Genomic DNA, 21,825 nt, shown 5'->3' on the forward strand with positions numbered 1-21,825 from the left:
TCATATCGTACTTTCAAAATATACATGTATATTATAATATATATATATATATATATATATATATATATACACAATAAACTACCTACAGCAAGAAGAACCATGAAATAATTAGGAATTATATAATTGTTGCATTCTTTGGATTTTGGCTATTTGTATTTGGCAGCCTTGAAGAAAACATCTTTCCTATCTTGATGCATCTAAAATTCTGAGTGTAAATCAATATCTATCATATCTTGTCATTATCAACGTAAAACATCTATGTAGACCTAAATCAGACCAGATAGTTTAGTTTTACATATCATGGGTTTAATTAATGCTTTTCACCAATTATATTGGGAACATGTTGAAATATGACTGTATGAACAAGGAGTCTAGTTTTGTTACTGTGATATTACAATAATGACTAATTTCTAGGATATTTTTCTTACTTTAGACTGATTGTCATCTTTCTTACATTTGACTAATAAATTAGAGTTACATGAACACAGAAATTACATGACATTGTGAGGACTAAGGTTTTATACACATGTCACAGAGCATTGACCCAGTTCTGTGGAAACTGAACTCAAGTTGGACACAGGCAAAGCGGCAAACAAGGACACCGTCATCTGCTCTTCTCTGCTGCACGAGGAAGAACCCATAAGTCATTCTGAAAAATTGGAGGAGTTGTGAGAGCAAGAAGAATAGTGGCTCAGGGTCCTGAGCGAAGATGACCCAGATTTTTAGTGTGACCAAAGCTTGATAGATGATATGATTCAACTGCCTCACACTGCAAGCCTAGAAACGTCTGTTCCTGTCAGTTATAGGACCTGGTGTTGTCCAATGCAACTCAAATAGAGCCGGCAGTAAGAATGAAAAAGGAGCATGAAAGTGCAAAACAGATTACAACTGTAAATACCAATAATCATTTCAGTGGCTATATAAGTATTAATAATATAATGCAATGTCATTTAATAATGAGCAGATAGTATGGTATGTAATATAAATACATAATAAAATGTCATGTGAATTGAATGAGCACATTTTTTAGTAGAATTCCATGTATGTGAAGCACTGAGAAAAGCCTTATCATGTTAGAAGAATCTGTATCCTTGTTGTCACTTTGTTTGCTTTTTTATGAGGAGGAAGATAAATTAGTAAGAAGCTGGAGGCACGCAAGGCCCATGAGATGCCAGATAAGTCCCAGTTCTCAACTAGGGCCATTGTGATACATGGCACATAGATGGTCATTTTCCTGTAATAATCCAACTGTATAATATGATTTTTGCATTTTCCATTCTTATTATAATTTTAAATTAATTTTCAAAAACATTCAAAGTATTTACATTGAAAAATTATTGTTTCATGTAAATGGAAGTATTTTACCTTAACATTTGTGAATGCTGCAGCTTTTGCTGCAAGTGAAAATTAACTAACTCTAAAGCATAATCTTTGGGCAAAATAATTACACAACATTTAAGAGATTAAGATTTTCCAAAATATGAGAAACATATTCCAATGTAGCCACAGATGTAGCTACAATTTTCCTTCTAAAATTCCAATATACAAAATGACTGTGTTTGTATACATATGTGTGTTTGACATGTACGCATGTGGATATGTACTGTGTATACATGGAAAGGTTTGTATGCTCATTGGAGCTCGTGTGTGAATATGTTACATTCCTGTGTTTTTGTGTATTACAATGAATATGTGGAAATACATTCATGAATTTAGGTATAAATAGGTTCATGGACTGTGTGTGCATAAATGCATCTTTGTTTCTCTATGTGTGAGTTTTTCATGTGTTTATATGTTCAGGCATGTGCAGTTTTTTCTGTGCACATCCTGTATTTATGTATGTGTACACACACACACACACACACACACACACACACACACACACATATATATATATATATATATATATATATATATATATGAATGAATGCCTGTATAATAGTCTAAAGTTACTGGGAATTGTTAATGAGACTAAAAGCTTACCTTTTCTATATGATGGTTTAATTCTTACAGAGTGTTTTTCACAAACCACATTATCAGAGCTTATATTTATGTATATATCCCATGTCTCTATGTGACATAAACTCCTTGATGGACATGGCTTTATGTGTGAGAGGATATTAGGCAGGAGTATAAGAAGAATTTATTGAATAAAATAAGCTAGATGATTGTTACAAAAAAAAAGTCTTCTGATCCTACCTCATTGTGATTTGAAAGTTTTTACTGCAACTGCCTGCCACCTATTTAATGATGTTTACCTGGTCTGGCTTCAGTTCTTAAACTGTTTACTTACATACATATACTAATAAAGTTCCTCAGTGGCTGAATTAAAAATTAAATCAAGGTTATAATAACTATGAAATTATTAACTCTCCTAATTTTCAAAGCAGAGGAAATAGATAAATAAAATGGAAATGTTTAGAAAGCCAATAATAACTTTATGTTTCCCGGTGTGGATCTAAAATCAGTAATATGAACATTAGATGGCCCCAGTTTTCTGAGAAGACACCAGATTAATTGGAAATAACTCTTAATTTCAAGGTAACAAGTCTCAGATAAGAGATCATTTAAATATGTCCCAGAAAATATCCAGATTGACAAGACTCCATGACAATTTACAGTAATCTATTTATGGAAGAATGCAGCATGCTCTTTACATTAGTAGGCATCAGGAAGACTGGGGTCTGTGAGACATTTGGCAATTCTCAGCTCTAGACACTCACCTACAAACCTTAATGCTCCATTATCTTGTAAAGATTTTCAAAATTCACAATGCAAGGAGGGAAGATTATAGCATTGAAAGTCACAGTCGCCATCTTTTTGAAAATTTATTTTATTTAATTAATTTCTTAAAATTGCAACTCAACTGTTATCCCATACCTTATATCCTCCTGTTCCTCCCTTTCTCCCGCTTTCACCCTATTCCTCTCCCCTATGTCTATGACCAGGGGGGATCTCCTCCCTCACTATATGGTCAAAGGCTATCAAGTCTCGTCTTGGTAGCCTGCTTATTATTTCTCTGAGTGACACCAGGTCTTCCCACCATGGGGAAGTGGCCAAATATGGCACACCAGAGTTCATGTCCAAGGCAGTCCTAGCTCTCCAATCAACTGTGGAGAATGTCCTGTCCATTGGCTAGATCTGAGAAGGGGTTTGATGTTTACTGCAAGCACCATACAACAAGGACATTTGTTCAACTATGTTCATAGCATCCTTATTCATAAAAGCCAGAATCTGGAAACAACCTAAATGTCACTCAACCAAAGAATAGATAAAGAAACTGTGGTACATTTACACAATGGAATACTACTCAGCTGTTAAAAGCAAGTAAATCTTGAAATTTTCAGGCAAATGGATGGACTAGAAATGGTCATCCTAAATGAGGTAACCCAGACCCAGAAAGACACCCATGGTATATACTCACTTACATGCGGCTATTAGCCCAAAATATCTCCTATGAGACACTCCACCAAGAAGGAATCAGGACAGATACTGGGACTTGAAGCTCGACTTTGGGTGGAGTGCTGATAATTGTAGGGATGATGGAAGGTCCATCAGGGAGCTGGAGTTCCACAGCGAGACCATCAAGGCCTGTAGATCTGGGTACAGGGGCCTGCACAAACTGATGCACCAACCAAGGATAAAGCATGCAGAGAACCAAGTCCCCTGTTCAACTGCAGCCGATAGACAGTTGATTCTTCACAGAGGGTGGGGGTTGGGGGCTGCTACTGAACCTCTGACATGCACTCCGATGCCCACAATTTGGTCTCCATCCCTTGGAAAGATGCCCACACAGGCACACAGAGGAAGGGAGGTACACTATTCTGATGAGACCTAACAGGCTGTGGCCAGACAGTGGGAGTAGAACGCCCAGCACCATCAGAGTTCTAGGGAGGGGGCATAGGGCAGAAGAGGGAGGGAAGGTGGGAACAAGAAAGTAACAGCAAGGGGATAACATTTGGATGTAATGTGAATAAATTATAATAAATAAAATATACATTAAAAAATAAAAAAGATCAGATGTCAGACAAGAAACTTTTAGTGGCAAAATGTTGTTTATTCTAGAATAGAAAGTTTCTTTAAATGCATAACAGTTAAAAAATAATTTCTTTTGTGGACAAAATAATAACTCCTTACTTATTACACAAGCTGTTATACCTAACCAATTTTGTATCTTACATCAATAGAATATGTTTGTGTGTTGTGTATGTGTGTGTTGTGTGTGTGTGTGTGTGAAAACATAGAGAAAAGAGAGGAAATCATTTTTCATACAATATAGCTTGATCATGGAATGTCCTCACCCAACTCTTCCTAGATATTTTCCAGATACCTAGCTTTATGTCTTCTTTTTCTCTATCTTTTTAAAGAGAACTATCAAACAAACAAAATAAAACCATAATAAAAACTCAAAATAAGAAAGATATAAAAAATACAATAATTATACAAACACATACTATTTGAAAATATTAGAAATGTGAAGCTATGTTGTACTAATAAAAGACAGAATGAAATACTAGTATTTAATCTTAACCCTAACAGAATTTATTCCACTGGAGTTTCTGCTTTGTCAATAATTATCAATGAATCTTTCAGATACAACCAAATATCTGAAATTCAGAATAAAAAACCTGGCATTGTGTTTGCTATTTCCTAGCCATGGTTCTTGAAAATCAGACATGAAGGCAATAAGCTTGAGGAGTAATCATACATTTAAAAAAATATGACTGTGTACATTCTTACATAAATATACATTTCAAACAATGGTTATTTCTTGTTTAAGTCTAGCTCTCTCTCAACACCCACACACACAAACACACACACACATACATACATGCACAGATATAACTACATATTAATAAAAGTAAAAGAAGCTATCAACTTGAAGTGAGTAGGAATTGAGAAGTTTAAGGTTGAGGAAGATTATCTGGGAGGAACTGCAAGGAAGAAAGAGAGGGAAAAGTGACCTAATTCTATTTCAGTCAAAATACCAACCAGAATGGCTGAGATTAAAAATGCAAGCAACATCTCATGCTGACAAGGATGCAGAGCAAAGGGAACACTCCTCCACTGCTGATGGGAGTGCAAACTTGTACAGTGACTATAGAAATCCATTTGGTTTCTTTTTTTCATGAAATTGAGAGTAGATATACTTCAAGATCCAACTATGCCACTCCTGGGCATATACCCCAAAACATTCCACCATATCACAAGGACACTTGAGCAACCATGATCATAGCAACTTTGTTCACCACAGCAGAAACGAGAAACAAACTAGATATCCCTCAACTGAAAACTGAAGACTGGATAAAGAAAATGTGGAACATTTACACAGTGGAGTATTACTCAGCTATTAAAAACAATGACATCGTTCAATTTTCAGGCAAATGGATGGAACTAGAAAATATCATCCTGTGTGAGGTAACCCAGACTCAGAAACACAAACATGGTATGTAATCATTTATAAGCTAAGACTTATAACAATGGCAGATATGAACTAACCCTAACCTGAATAGGATCTCACCTATAATCAGGAAAGACTTTCAAAGAATTATGGAGACCCACAGACAAACATTACATGGAGATTGGAGAATGCTGCAGAAGAGAGATAGGATTGAAAGAGTTAGAGGGATTAAGGAAACTCCAAGGATACCTACAGAATCAAATATCTTGGGCCCACAGGCACTCACAGAGACTAAACTGCTGACCAGAGAGGTTTCACAAGAAGGACGGAGGCCCTTTACACATATGTAACAGTTGTGTATCTTGGTCCTAATATGGGACTCCTAAAAGCAGGAGCAAGGGCTTGTCTGTGACTCTGTGGCTTGCCTTTGTGTCACTTTCCCCTAACTAGATTGCCTTGTCTAGCCTCAACAGGAGATGATCTTAGTCTTACTACAACAGGATATGCCAAGTCTGGCTGGTATCTATGGGAGGAGAAGGGAGGAGCAGTGGATGTGCATGGTGAGAGGGACAGACTCAGAGAAGTGGAGAGGACAGAAGTTGTGATCAGGATGTAAATAAATATCTTTTAGAAACATATTTTAAACCAGGAACAAAATCAATACAAAAATAGAACAGTCTTAACTATAAAACAGTGTCATCCTCATTATAGAGAGTTTTTTTACACTTAGTTTCCAGTAACACAACAACAACAAAAATGATTCCTCTTCTGCTTTGAATACATAGGGGTTTTTATTCAAAAGTGTTTGCAAGTCCAGTTGCCTTCTGCTCAGGCCTTACTCCAGCCCGCCAACGCACTGGCCTAGTCGGGTGAAGATGTGACGGCGGTAATGTGAAGCAGGTGTGGGTGGCAATCCTCACTGATGTGTACACAGAGCTAGTCAAACAGCTAGAGCACGAGCAAGCTATTATGCCTGAGACATTCAGATTGATCATACCATGCAGCTTATCCATTTGTCCCTAACAATATTGATTCAATGAGCCATAAACCCTACTTCTTACGTGGGCTCTTTTTTGGGTAGGGGTATATGTATTGTTATTTCACTTTAAAAGGTCATTCAGAAACTAGAATCTGGAAATAGGAAAATTGTATTGCCACAGTGTGAGGATTAATACATCCCAAGTAAAAAGATGGTCATCTATATTATACATTAGTTAAACATTTTATTAAACTATTCCTAGAACATCTTAATATTATCCTGTCCAAGGGTATCATTTGGGGACACTCAGTTGAGGATGTTGGCATATTAATGACAGTTATTTATTCTTATTGCCTACAGCATGTACGTGGCAATGCCAGCTGTAGTGCAGATCACTTCATCACCTCAACTCCCAATACTACAGGAGGAGCAGCTAAACAAGTGATGCTCACTCTGCCAGTTGCCAGCAATCTCAGGCCTCGGGGCTAAGACCATCACTAGTCCAGTTAAATTATAAAACTCAGTTATAAAGTTCGTGCCTTGGGGAAAGGCTGTGCTACAGGCATCTGAGAGGAACCGTGCACACTGAGGTTTTTGGATGTATTGTTAAACTTCAGAGTTTGTGCTGATACATACAAAAATCACTTATTAAGCCATCATACCCTAAATATGAGAACTTGGTGTGACTTAGAGTAGTCATACCAGCAGCCACATGGTAATAAGCACTATAGTACCACAGCAGTCACGGTTATAATAAAGTAAGCCTGTAGTAAATGGTGGCCTATGTCTGGAATTCCAGGCTGCAGTATCTCGAGCAGCAGTATTCAGAACAAAATCAGTTGCAATTTTATTTTTACTATGTATCTACCACTCTAAACTGTACACTTACTTTAGACATTTAATAATATTCTCATTTGCATAATTGTCAATGAATGTATGTCTAGGTAGAAGCAGCTATTTAGCTAATTTGTGTACTTTTCCTCGCATCGAAATCCACAAGTTGATTCTTTTTTAATATATTTTATTAATTTATTCATACTACATATCAATTGTTATCCCATCCCTTGTATCCTCCCCTTACTCCCCCCTCCCCTATGACTGTGACTGAGGAGGACCTCCTCCCCCAGTATATGCTCATAGGGTATCAAGTCTCTTCTTGGTAACCTGCTGTCCTTCCTCTGAGTGCCACCAGGTCTCCCCCTCCAGGGGACATGGTCAAAGGTGAGGCACCAGAGTATGTGAGAAAGTAATATCCCACTCTCCACTCTACTGTGGAGAATGTTCTGTCCATTGGCTAGATCTGGGTAGGGGTTCGAAGTTTACTGCATGTATTATCCATGGCTGGTGCCTTAGTTTGAGCAGAACCCCTGGGCCCACATCTGCCCATCATAATGTTCTTCTTGTAGGTTTTTAGGACCCTCTGGATCCTTCTATTTCACCATTCTCCCATGCTTCTCTCACCTAGAGTCCCAGTAGGATGTCCTCCCCTCTGTCCTACTTTCCTGGTAAGTGAAGGCTTTCATAGGACATGCCCATTGGCCTAGTGTCCAGATATAAGTGAGTATATACCATTTGACTCTTTCTGCTTCTGGGCTAACTCACTTATTATGATCATTTCTAGTTCAATCCATTTGTCCACAAATTTCGAGAATTCCCTGTTTTTAATAGCTGAGTAGTATTCCATAGTGTAAATGGTACCACAGTTTCTTTATCCATTCTTCTACTGAGGGGCACTTAGGCTGTTTCCATGTTCTGGCTATTATGAATAAGGCTGCTGTGAACATGGTTGAGCAAATATTTTTGTTGTGTGCTGGGACATCTTCTGGATATATTCCAAGGAGTGGAATAGCTGGATCTTGAGGAAACCCATTTTTTCTGATATAGCACAAGATAGATTTCCAAAGTGGCTGTAATAGTTTGCAATGAAGGAGTATTCCTTTCTCTCCACATCCTTGCCAGCATGCGGTGTCACTTGAACTTTTAATCTTAGCCATTCTGATGGGTGTAAGATGGAATCTCAGAGTTGTTTTGGTTTGCATTTCCCTGATGACTAAGGAGGTTGAGCATTTCTTTAAGTGTTTCTCAGACATTCAATATTCCTCTGTTGAGAATTCTCTGTTTAGTTCTGAGCCCCAGTTCTCAATCGGGTTATTTGGTTTGGTGGTGTTTAAATTCTTGAGTTCTTTATATATTTTGGATATTAGACCTTTGTCAGATGTAGGGTTGGTGAAGATCTTTTCCCAGTCTGTAGGCTGTCGCTTTGTTCTCTTGACAGTGTCTCATGCCTTACAGAAGTTTCTCAGCATCATGAGGTCCCATTTATTAATTGTTGATCTTAAGGCCTGGGAAGTTGGTGTTCTGTTCAGGAAGTTGTATCCTCTGCCAATGTGTTCCAGGCTCTTCCCCACTTTTTCTTGTAACTGAATTAGTGTCTCTGGTTTTATTTTTTTCCTTTTTTTATTAATTTATTCTTGTTACATCTCAATGGTTATCCCATCCCTTGTTCCTCCCATTCTTCCCTCCCTCCCATTTTCCCCTTATTCCCCTTCCCTATGACTGTTCCTGAGGGGGATTACCTCCCCCTGTATATGCTCATAGGGTATCAAGTCTCTTCTTGGTAACCTGCTGTCCTTCCTCTGAGTGCCACCAGGTCTCCCCCTCCAGGGGACATGGTCAAAGGTGAGGCACCAGAGGTCTCTGGTTTTATGTTGAGGGTTTGATCCACTTGGATTTGAGTTTTGTGCATGGTGACAAATATAGGTCCAATTGCATTTTTTAGACGTCCAGTTAGGCCAGCACCATTTGTTGAAGAAACTATCCTTTTTCCATTGAATAGATTTGGCTTCTTTGTCAAAAATCAAGTGACCATGTGTGTGTGGATTCATATCTGGGTCTTCATTTCAATTTCACTGATCAACCAGACTATTCCTGTTCCAGTACCATGATGTTTTAATTACTGTTACTTTATAGTACAGCTTGAGATCTGGTATGGAGATTCCTCCAGAGGATGTTTTATTGTACAAGATTGTTTTAGCTATTCTGGTTTTTTTGTTTTTTCATATGAAGTTAAGAATTGAACTTTCAATGTCTTTAAAAAGTTGTGTAGGTATTTTGATAGCGAGTGCATTGAATATGTAAATTGCTTTTGGTAAGATGGCCATTTTTACTATGTTAATTCTCCTGATCCATGAGCAAGGATAATCATTCCATCTTCTGATGTCATCTTCAATCACTTTCTTCAGAGTTTTGAAATTTTTTCAAACAACTCCTTCACTTGCTTGGTTAGAGTAACTCCTAAACATTTTATATTGCTTGTGGCTAACGTGAAGGGTATAGTTTTCCTAATTTCTTCCTCTACATGATTGGCATTTCTATATAGGAAGGCTACTGATTTTTTTAGTTAATTTTGTATTCAACCAATTTGCTGAGGTGTTTATCAGCTGTAGGAGTTCTCTGGTGGAATTTGGGGGGTCACTTATGTAGACTATCTTATCATCTGCTAATAGGGATAATTTGACTTCCTCCTTTTCCAGTTGGATCCCCTTGATCTCCTTTTGTTGTCTTATTGCTCTGGCTAGAACTTCTAGTACTATATTGAAGAGATATGGAGAGAGTGGGCAGCCTTGTCTTGTTCCCAATTTTAGAGGAATTTCCTTAGGTATCTCACCATTTAATTTGATTTTATCTATTGGCTTCCTGTATATAGCCTTTATTATGTTGATTTATGTGCCTTGTATTCCTGATCTCTTCAAAACTTTAAACATGAATGTGTGTTGGATTTTATCAAATGCTTTCTCTGCATCTAAGGAGAAGATCATGTGCTTTTTTATTTTCAGTTTGTTTATATGGTGGATTACATTGATGGATTTCCATATATTAAACCGTCCTTACATGCCTGGAATGAAGCCTACCTGGTCATGGTGAATGATATCTTTGATGTGTTCTTGTATTCGTTTTGCAAGTATTTTATTGAGTATTTTTGCATCAGTGTTCATAAGAGAAATTGGTCTGAAATTTTCTTTCTTTGTTAGGTCTTTGTGATGTTTAGGTATCAATGTGACTATGGCTTCATAGAATGAATTTGATAATGTTCCATCTATTTTTATCTTTTGGAGTAGCTTGTAGAGTATTGGTATTAGCACATCCTTGAAGGTCTGGTAGAAATCTGCACTGAAACCATCTGGCCCTGGGCTTTTTTTTTTTTTTTTTTTTTGGGAGACTATCAATGATTGCTTCTATTTTTATAGGGGAACTGGGACTATTTAGCTTGTTTATCTGTTCTTCACTCAATTTTGGCAAGTGGAATTGTTCAAGAAAATTATCCATTTCCCTTAGATTTTCAAATGTTGTGGCATATATGCCTTCCAAGTAGGATCTTATGATTCTTTGTATTTCTTCAGTGTCTGTTGTTATGTCTCCCTTTTCATTTCTGATTTTGTTTATTTGGATTCTGTCTCTCTGCCTTTTAGTTAGTTTGGCTAACAGTTTGTCTATCTTGTTGATTTTCTCAAAGAACCAGCTCTTGGTTTTGTTGATTCTTTGGACTGCTTTCTTAGTTTCTAATTTGTTAATTTCAGCCCTGACTTAATTATTTCCAGACATCTACTCCTCTTGGGTGTTTCTGCATCTTTTTTTTCTCAGGCTTCCAGCTGTGTCATTAAGTTGCTTATGTGGAATGTTTTCAATTTCTTTTTAAAGGCACTTAGTGCTATGAATTTTCCTCTTAGCACTGCTTTCAATGTATCCCACGAATTTGGGTATGTTGTTTCTTCATTTTCATTGAATTTCAGGAAGTCCTTAATTTCTTTCTTTATTTCTTCCCTGACGCAGGTGTCATTAAGTAGAGAGTTGTTTAGTTTCCAGGTATGTGTAGGCTTTTTGTTATTTCTGTTGTTGTTGAATTGCAGCTTAAGCCCATGATGACCTGATAGGATACAAGGTATTATTTCAATCCTCTTGTATCTGTTGAGGCTTGCTTTGTGACCTACTATGTGATCAGTTTTGAAGAAGGTTCCATGGGGTGCAGAGAAGAAGGTATATTCCTTTTTGTTTGGGTGAAAGTTTCTGTAGATATCTGTTAGATCCATTTGATTCATGGCATTGGTTAATGATGTTATTTCTCGGCTTAGTTTCTGTTTCAATGACCTATCCTTCAGTGAGATTTGGGGTGTTGAAGACTCCCACTATTATCGTATGGGGATTGATGTGTGGTTTAAGCTTTATTAATAGATCTTTTACAAATGTGGGTGCCCTTGTAATGAGAGTATAGATGTTCAGAATTGTGATGTCATCTTGGTTGGCTTTACCTTTGATGAGTATGAAGTATCCCTCCTCATCCCTTTTGATTAATTTTGGTTGAAAGTCTATTTTGTTAGATACTAAAATGGCTACGCCTGCTTGGTTCTTGTGACCATTTGCTTAGAATATTTTTTCCAGCCTTTTACCCTGAGGTAATGTTTATGTTTATGGGTGAGTTCAGCTCGAGTCTCAGTGCCGAGCTCAACTAGTGTCTCTGGGCCCAAACTGCCCAACTAGCTCAGCTACAGTCTCTGGGCCCAAACTGAGTGCTGGGCTCAGTCAGTCACAGGGTCTGTACCACCCGCTGAGTTCAGCCAGGGACTCTGGGCCCAAACTGCGCCCTGAGCTCAGCTAGAGTTTCTGGACCCAAAACCTCCTGACGAGTTCAGCTAGGGACTCTGGACCCAAATTGCCTCCCAAGTTCAGCCAGGGACTCTGGGCCAAAACTGCGCGTTGAGCTCAGCTAGAGTCTCTGGACCCAAACTGCAGGCTGAGCTAGCATTTCAGGGGCTGAACCACGCTGAGTCCAGCATACTGAGTTGAGCTTGGGTCATGGGGCCCAAACCATGCCCCGAGTTCAGCTAGGGTTGGACGCGGGCCAAATCTTACACTGAGTCCCCTCTCCTGCAGCAGTTCCCACTGGTTACCTTGACAATCGCCTCTGCCAGAGGATTCCCAGCTGCAAACCTCAGCCGCCGCCGCTGCAGCTCTGGTTCAAGAACATCCGGGCTCCTCCCGTGTGCAGAGGTACGCAGATTTTCTGTATTTTGGTCCTTTCAAACTGTGGAGTACTCCCGCTGTAGTGGGGTGGGGAACTTAGTGTTCTTGGCTCAGAATTCTGTGCGAATTCCCTGAATTGTTTACTGGATTCTGTTTGTATGTATGTGTGTGTGTGCCTTAATGAGTGATGCTTCATTGTACTTTTTTTTATATAAAAATTCTGACTCAGTCTCTAGAATTTTAGGATAAATGTGTATGCTACCACATTCAACTGTTTTTCTAGCAAATAAGAAATATTTGATTGCTGACTTGGGAAATTTTTTCCCCTAAGTATAGGCTAGTTCTGCAAATTTACTCTTAGCATGACACATTTTTGTCCCTTACATTCTTTTATTTTTAAAATTTCATTTTAAAAATGTAAATAGTTTTTGTGTATGTCTGGTACCTTGGAATTGAAGTTGCAATTGGTTGCCAGCTGCTGAAACTAAAACCAAGTCTTCTACAATAGCAGCCAATGCCCATAACTTTTTATCCATATCTCTAAACTATGTACTTCACATTCTTATATATTTCACTTCCATACCTTTCTAAATAAGTTTTAATGTTTAATAACATTGTCCAAGTTAAACATATGCTTGGTTTGTAAGTACTTGATGTTTTCAAGATTTATTCATGATTTTGCTTTATATTATGTTCTACTGTAGTTCTTAAAATGACATGCAATAAAGAAATTCTTTAAATTTTTTCAAGTGTACTTTATGGCTCACACTACTGTAATCTTTGTTGAATCAAACACTTTTTCATAACACATATAGATTTTATTAGATTTGAAACTTTCTATATATATTAGGAAAATTATTGTATCAGATTGATGTCACTCCTAATTTCTTGCAACTTTCTTTATCAGTAGGAAGAGACTGTATGTCTCCAAAGTACAGCCAGATGTGTCTATATTACTTCTTAATTATGTTGATTATTTTCTTATATTTTTAAGTTCAATTTCAGATATACATACCTTGAGGCAGTTCTGCAGGCAATGGATCCTGAACCAAGTACATTGATAGACACAAAACTGTACTTGAATCTCCTCATTTCAGATTGCCTGTTTTTTGTTCTAAAGTTCAAAAGGTATTTCTTTTCAAATTAATTTTTTAAGACAGGGTTTCTCTGTGTAGCCTTGGCTATCCTGGACTCACTTTGTAGACCAGGCTGGCCTCGAACTCACAGTAATATGCTTGCCTCTGCCTCCCAAGTGCTGGGATTAAAGGCTTGTGCTACCATGCCCGGCTAAATTTTTAACTAATCAACAATAAAAATTTCCTTAGTTTTGAGCATTTCATTTCTTTTATTGAAAAGAGGCTTTTTAAAAATCCCTGTTGGTATAGCCTCTCAAAGAACTCTTATATGTGAGTATAACAGAGTAGCATTAATAGTGTCAGGGCTTGGTTCTCTTCCATGGCTTGGGTCTTTGGTTGGGAGAGCATTGGTTGGACATTCCTCCAATCTTTGTTCTATCTTTATTCCTGCATCTTGTAGGCTGGGTAAATTTTGAGGTGACTTTTTTGTCAGTGCCTTGGTTGTTCCCCTTCCTCCACTAGGAGTTCTGCCTAGTTAGGTGGTGTCCTTGTCAGTCTTCATGAGCCTTGCTCCTAGGAATCTCAGCTAGGGTCACAGCGATGTCCTCCCAGAAGTCTACCCTGTCCTATGTCTCCAGCCTGTCACAGAGCTGCCTCTGCCCATGTTTCCTCTTCTCGCCGCAGGACTCCTGTCCTCCTGTCCTCTTTCTCTCTTGGTCTGATCTCCATCCTCATTTCTCTCTGGGTTCCCTCTCATACATTCTTCTCCCTCTTTACCCACTTCCACTGTCTATTTTATTTCCACTCTTGGGTGAGATTTAATCATCTTCCTTTGTGTCCCCCTTGTTACTTATCTTCTTTGTGTCTCTGATTTGTAATGTGCTTATCATGTATTATATGGCTAAAATCTGCTTATAAGTGAGAATGTACCTTGTGTGTCTTTTTGGGTGCTGATTACCATACTAATGATGATTTTTTTCTAGTCCCGTCCATTTGCTTCCAAATTTCAAATTTTCCTTGATTTAATAGCTGAATATTAACCCATAGTGTAAGTGCACCACAGTTTCTTTATGTATTCATCAGTTGTGGGACATCTAACTTGTTTACATATTCTGGCTGATTAGAATAAGGATGCTATAAACATAATTCAGCAAATGTCATTGATGTATGGTAAAGATATATACTCAGCAATGGTATAGGTAGGTATAGAGGTATAGCTATTACCAATTTTCTGTAAAAGTACCATATGTGGAGACTGGTAGCCAAATATTGGGCGAGGGTAGAAAGTCTTGTGGAAAAATAGGGTAATGAATAGAAGAACCTGAAGGTGACAAGAGCTCCACCAAAAAAAAAAAAAAAACCAAAAATCCAAATAACCAGGGCCAGAGGGCCTTTCGGAGACTGAAGCACTAGCCAAGGACCATGCACAGATTGGACCTAGGCCCCCTATACAGGTGTAGCAGATAGAAATCTCTGACTTCATGTGGGTCCCCTAGGAGGGAGAGTGGGAGTGGGAGGCTGTCTCTGAGATGGACTAGGCTGCCTGCTTTTTGATCACTCCCTGAAGTGGGGCTGTCTCACCAGGCTAAAGGGAAAGAAGACATGGTGCTCAGTCCTGATGCAACTTGATGAGCTGGGGTGTGGGGGTAGTGGAGGCCTCCACTTTTCTAAGGAATAGGGGATAGGGGAGGAGAGTAAAAGCAGGGAGGGAAGGACAGGTATAGAGGAGGGATGGGCCTAGAATTGGGATGTAAAGTGAATAAATTAATAAATAAATTAATTAATTAATTAAAAAAGAAAAGAAAATAGATTGTTTTTACCTACGCATGGTGGCATGTGCCTGTAATCCCAGCATTCAGGGAGGGAGAGGCTGGCATATCTCTGAGTTTGAGGACAGTCTATTCAGGATAGCCAAGGTTGTACAGATAAACCCTGTTTCAAAAAACAAACAAAAAACCTCAAAAAACAAAAAACAATTTTTCATACAACATATCCTGATTATGTTGTCCCTCTCCTGCTGCTTCTCTCTTAGCACCGTATCTCCTCCTGCATTCCAATCCACACCCTGTCTGTCTCTCCTTATAAATCAGATAGGCCTTGAAAGATTAATAATAAATAAAATAAAGTAAGATAAGATAAAACAAAGACAAAATCTGAATAGTACAAAACAACCAGACAAGAAAAATAGCTAAAGGAAAAGCACAAGAAAAACATATGAGTCATATATGTTTGCACTCTGAGGTATCCCATAAAACACAAACAAACCAAAACAAAACAGAAAACCATAAATTATAAATAAAAAGGACTTGTAAGGTTAAAAAATACTCTGGCTTAATTATGAGACAAAGAACCTCCAAAAATGCCTTTGAGTTTAGTTTGTTTGTGTTGGCCATCTACTGCTGGGTACAGGGCTTTGTGTCCACAGTGATCCTTCATTAGGAAAATACTCAGGTTTTGTTTTGTTTTGCAAGTTGCTATCAATTGGGTATAGTTTCTGTGATGGGGATATGTGCCCAATTCTCCATTCTCTTTTACACTGCATCTGGTACAGACTCGTGCTTGCTCTGTACATAGTCCCAGTACCTGTGAGTTCATATGTGTGCCAGGCCTGTATGTCAAGATGCCATGGTGACCTTTCCTATCTCCTAGCTCTTACAGCCTTACAGCCTATGCTTTGACAATGTTTCTTGAGTTCTGTGGTGAGAGATTGGATGGAAACATCTGATATCTAACTGAGTGTTCAAGCTCCCTCCCTCCTTCTCTCTCTCTCTCTCTCTCTCTCTCTCTCTCTCTCTCTCTCTCTCTCGTGTGTGTGATATATGGCTGTGGTTCTCTGTGTTTGTTCCCATCTCCTGCATAACGAAGCTTCTCTGATGATGGCTGTGTAAGGCATTGATCTAGGAGAATAGCGGAATGACATTAGAAGTCATTTTACTGTTAAATACCTTTAGCAGAACAGTTGGGCTGTGGGTCTCGCCTAGGTCCATGGGCAACCTAGTCTCAGGTTCCTTGCCACTCATGTAATATTTGTTATGTGTTCTTTCTCATAGAGTGGGCATTAAGTCAAATCATATATCGGGTGGTTACTCAGAAAAGATTTGTTCTTCAGTTGCACGAACATAATTTGCAGGCAGATCACTATTAGTGTTTGTTTGTTTGTTTGTTTGTTTTTTGGAAATGTGCCGACTACCATCCAATACCATAAATGCTAGTCCATAGAGGTGAGCTCTCTATGAAGGTAGCAGCATGACATCTCCATGTTCAATAAGTCATGCAGGTCTTGTCTTCATCAGTAGTTCTTCAGCTTATGTAGAGTTACCAATAGCCTTGGCAATAGCGTAGGCTGTTCATCAGTTCCATGGAACAGCTTTGGCCAACAATTCAATTAGATGTAAACCATTTCCAATACTGGAAGCATCATTTAATGAAGAGAGGTGTTCAGTTGGAGCTCTAGCTCCTCTTGTGTTCATCAATTTCATTTTGATAACCTTCATATATGTATATATTTCAGGAAGCTTCTACTGTGCTATTTCCATATGAACCCTTAAATGGCCCTTCATTTTAGCTGTCCCTACCCGTAGTTTGTTCCTTGTTTCCCCTCCTCCCTGTTTGGTACTTCAGTTTCACACATCCTCTCTCCTGTCAAGCTATAGGGCTTTATTCTCTTTCATCATTCTAAGGAGATCTACTCCCAGCCCGAGTGCTTTACTCCATACCTAACCTCCGTGGTTCTACATATTGTAGCTTGCTTGCTAAAGTGCATTACTTGCTCATTTTTAATCTCTGCTCATAGACCCTACACTCAAATTTCTGAAACCATTTCCTTTTCAATATTGTCACAACTCTGAGTAGGCTGTTTATTGAAATTTGAGTTCTATAACTCCATCCAGACAAGAACTGAACTCTGTGCAAATTATAAAGACAAGGCTGGTTAACAAGAACCTTGCCAAACTCCCAAGGCCTGTGATTCTTGATCTGTTTATGCATTTTCCAATTATAATTCAGCCACACAATTCCCAGTTTTGTTTCAAATGTTTCAAATTTGAATCTAAATGTTTCAAATGTCCTTAGACTAATTTTGACATAAAAAGCAAGAATGGTGAATGAGCAAATCTTGACATTTTCTACATGTATTTTTAAATGAGCCTTAGATTGCACTAAAGTTTTTAAAGGTAGTGATATAAGTTCCATAAACTCATTTATTTTGAGTTTTGTTTCATGCCTTCTCACGAAATCTCTTTTTTTCATGTACTCTGTTTTTGAAGATCACTTTACCATTTGATGCTGGGATCTCCATTCCTTGGCTGGTACTGAGTCTTCTACTTCTGCTCGGGTGCAAAGTTTGATTATTCTTCTTTATAGGAAGGTTTAGCTGAAAACTAAGCCAGAGAAACTTAAACATATCCAAAGAAGTCTGACTATAATTGTAGGATGCTACCAACAGACATGACATGAATAAACCCTGTACATTCCTGTACTGTTTAGTTTTTCAATGTGCATGTATTATTGTAATTTTTAAAACTCTAACTGGAATAGACAGTATTTAATAAAAAATACTCCATATTTGACCACATCTCCCTGATGGGGAGGCCTGGTGGCACTCAGAGGAAGGATAGCAGGCTACCAAGAAGAGACTTGATACCCTATGAGCATATACAGGGGGAGGAGGTTCCCCTCAGTCACAGTCATAGGGGAGGGGAGTAGGGGGAAAATGGGAGGGAGGGAGGAAAGGGAGGATACAATGGATGAGATAACAATTGAGACGTAATATAAATAAATTAATAAAATATATTATAAAAATAAATACTATTTCATTTTAAAATATATATTGACCTTAGTGACTGATTTTTTTCCTAAAATTACCGTTACTTCAATCTTTTAATTTTTCTGAATGTATTTTTCTGCCTACAACTCATTTCTATCTGATACTATTCTGCATCCCAGGCCCAATCTCCTTTATTTCCACCTTAATTCTGTACTCATCTTTGCTCTCCTATAACTTTTAAAGGATAAAAATATATATATTCAAGTATTTAAAGTATATATTCTTAGTACCAAATCATTCTGTTGGAAAATTCCCTATCAGTTTAGATTTGTGAGAAACAAAGTTGAATCGTTATTTGATTCTCCATTTACAGCAATGATGTACTATCTTTTATTCTTTGTCATTTTCTTCTTATGAATTTATTTCTTCAACTACTTTCTGATGTGTGGTCTCCTAATAACAAATGTTGTCATAGAAAACTATTTAGTGGTTTGGCTGGCCTGACTTCATGGTTACCTTCTGCTTCAGAATTCTGAGTGTTGAGACTCCCTCATTTACTCTTGCAGACTTAATTCTATAACAATTACCTATAAATCGCACAAATGCCACATATTTCATATTTGTAGTTAGTTTTATAACTCTGAGGAAAGATTGAAAGCATGTTAATAGAGGAACCATTACCTAGTGGTGTTTGGAGAAAGACACTGTAAATTATTTATTCTACGTGGCAACATCATTTTCTTTGTTTTTGTTTTGTTTTTGTTTTTTGTTTATTTTTTGTTTTTCAAGACAGGGTCTCTCTGTATAGCCTTGGCTGTCCTGGACTCACTTTTGTAGACCAGGAAGGCCTCGAACACAGCGATCCAACTGTCTCTGCCTCCAGAGTGCTGGGATTAAAGGCGTGAGCCACCACACCCTGCAACATCATTTTCTTATGTCTGCCTATCATTAGTGGTTCTATGGACTGATTTTCAATGTAATTCTAGACATCAAATGTGGACAGAACTTGGAATGAGTTTCTCCTCATTGTTTATTCACATTTGATAACTTTTTAGATGGGGACAATTCTGTCATGATTTGTCTTTAATAACAATGAACTGCGGAAGCAGTTTACGCACAAATCTATCGTTCCTTTGAGTATAGTTAAATAAGTTATTTTGTTTTCTTGTGAAAATGATTATAAAATTAACCAATAGGCTTGCTGCTGAAGAACCATAGAGTGCTTTCAGATTTAAGAAGTGGACACTCTGGGTTGACTTTCTTAGCCAGTTCATTTACTCCAGTTACTTATCTGCATGGGATAATACAGTGAAAGCCAATGAATGTGTTTCAGGCTGAAATTGTAATGGCATGTTAGTGATAAATATAAATTTCAATGATTTTCATGTGGTTTTCACAAACTGTATTTTGAGAAGAATTGATATCTTGCCTCAAATTCCATCTTACCTTTTAGATTCACTTTCATCTCAGAGAACTTTACAGCCAATAGGAGTAAGTAGTCTCTCTTGTCTGGTCTTGGGGATTATTTCTCCTAAGAACTTCAGATAGAGAAATGAATGGTTTAATTTTAAGGGAAAGTATATGGAAAGTTATGCCAAAAGACACAATTTACAAGTAATTTCTATGTTGCATCATCAAATAAATTACAGTAGCTATGTCCTTATTCCTTTCCAAAGTAACTTTACATTTTTAATTCATATAAATTTTTTTTTTATTTAGGTCTCTTGATACAAAGGCATTCCAATAGTGTATTGTCAGAATGGAACATAATACAGAAATTCACTTTCATTTAGCTCAACTTAGAAAGTGGCTTATGGAGCCTAGCAACAAGGAATAAAGGAAGCATTAGCCAGAAGCTGTTCCGTCACTGAATTCTGTGTTCCTTTCAGTTCATTCTGGAGAAACAACAATCTGCTTAATTCTTTTGAATTAGAAACATTTGTTACTTAAAAGAATAATCCTGTGCTTAAAATAAACTTGAAAGGAAGTATTTAATATGTTATAAATTCATATTAATATTTTCAATGTCCATCAATAATTCCCAAAATATATACAAAAGAAATGTACTTTTTGTACTGACTGTGCCCACCTATGTTCAATATTGCTACTGTCCTCTAGCCAGCCATTTAACCCTTTGTCTACTTGGAATATTAATCTAAAAATATTTTATATAATTAAAATTATGACTTTTATTTTAGAACTCGTATGAAACATTTTTACTTAAGTTTGATCCATCTCTGTGGTCCCTGCTAATATAGTTTTTAATGATTAGGCTAAAAAGAAATTTAATTCAAGCTGAGAAAAATAACATATTGTAACTGGCTATGTAGTTGGATGGTTGAGTATCTGAGAGCATGGGAAAAAGTAGATATCAGATTAATTATCCTCACTCACTACCATGTATGTACAACAATGGAGGGAAAAAAGAGTAGTTGGTCTGGTAAGAAGGACATCAGAATATCTGTAAAGTGAGTAGAAGTAAGTTGGCTATAGTTTATTTTTTTACAGAGTGACTATCGCCCTTGTGTTAAAGATGCCCAGCCTAGTTAACATCAAGTTAGTCATTGTTTTGTTTAAAATGCCTTAGGAAGAAGTGGCTGGGGAAATGCTGTCATGTAAGACCATGCGTTGCTCTTGCAGAGGACCTGGGTCTGTTCCTCAGCACCTACATGGTACCTGAACCAGATCAATCCGATTCCAGAGGACCTGGCATCCTCTTCTAATCCCCGTGTACACCACACTCATATGATGCACATATACACATGATGAAACTTATGCACATAAAAATTTAAAAACTAATTTTAATTGTTTCAGGGAGAAAATAACAATAATACAGGAGTAGTACAGCATATAATTAACGTACTGAGTAATATAGTAGATGAAATCACTAACACAGTGGAGCCCTAACAATTTCTTACTTACTGATGGAAGAAAAAGATGCACATGGAGAAAGATAAAAATGTCTATGGTAGTCTTGTAAATCTACTAATGAATGAACTTTTGGTAACTTAACTAATGATGATTTACAGAAGATAATCGCTTGGCTATGGATACTGTTAGATCAAAGCATTGATTTAAAATTATTTATGACTCATACACATAATCTCTATAGAATATATCACCTTTTCCTCCCAAATGTGCAGTGATTTATGCAACTATAGTTCAATGTACTATAAGTTTTGATTTATATGCTAAAACTCTTTTTAAAGACTTGATCCATCACTGTAGTTTGTCACAGTGTTTATGAAGAGCAATGCAAGGACTGACACATCCTCATAGGATGTCCAAAATTTCCCATTTTTCTGTCAGATTCCTTGGTTCCATCTGTACTCCATTGTATTAGTATTTGACACAAAGTAATTTTTCTGAGTAAGAATCAATTATTTGATTAGCCGTGTAAACCTCATTGCCTTAGCTTATTTCATCGCTCTATGATAACCAACAGGACAAAATGTGTGAAAAAAAACTCATTTTAATCTTTATAGTACATTTTCAGTGGAAGCCAATGCAGGAACTCAAATAGGCAGGAACTGTAGAAAGGAGCTGAGGCAGAGGTCGTGGAGGACTCTGTCCAATACCTGTTCCT

General features: G+C 37.5%; 1 long non-coding RNA gene across 1 annotated transcript in view; it reads right to left on the reverse strand.

Moving 5' to 3' along the window:
• LOC311604767 overlaps positions 1 to 20,013 on the reverse strand; it is a 31,285-nt gene extending 11,272 nt beyond the window's left edge. The window contains exon 1 of the long non-coding RNA XR_014781659.1: positions 19,686 to 20,013. This is a non-coding gene — a long non-coding RNA (uncharacterized lncRNA). The remainder of the gene's footprint in view (positions 1 to 19,685) is intronic.
• Between the last annotated feature and the right edge of the window lie 1,812 nt (positions 20,014 to 21,825).

Source organism: Acomys minous (assembly GCF_964271855.1).
Source record: "Acomys minous genome assembly, chromosome: 9".
NCBI lineage: Eukaryota > Metazoa > Chordata > Mammalia > Rodentia > Muridae > Acomys > Acomys minous.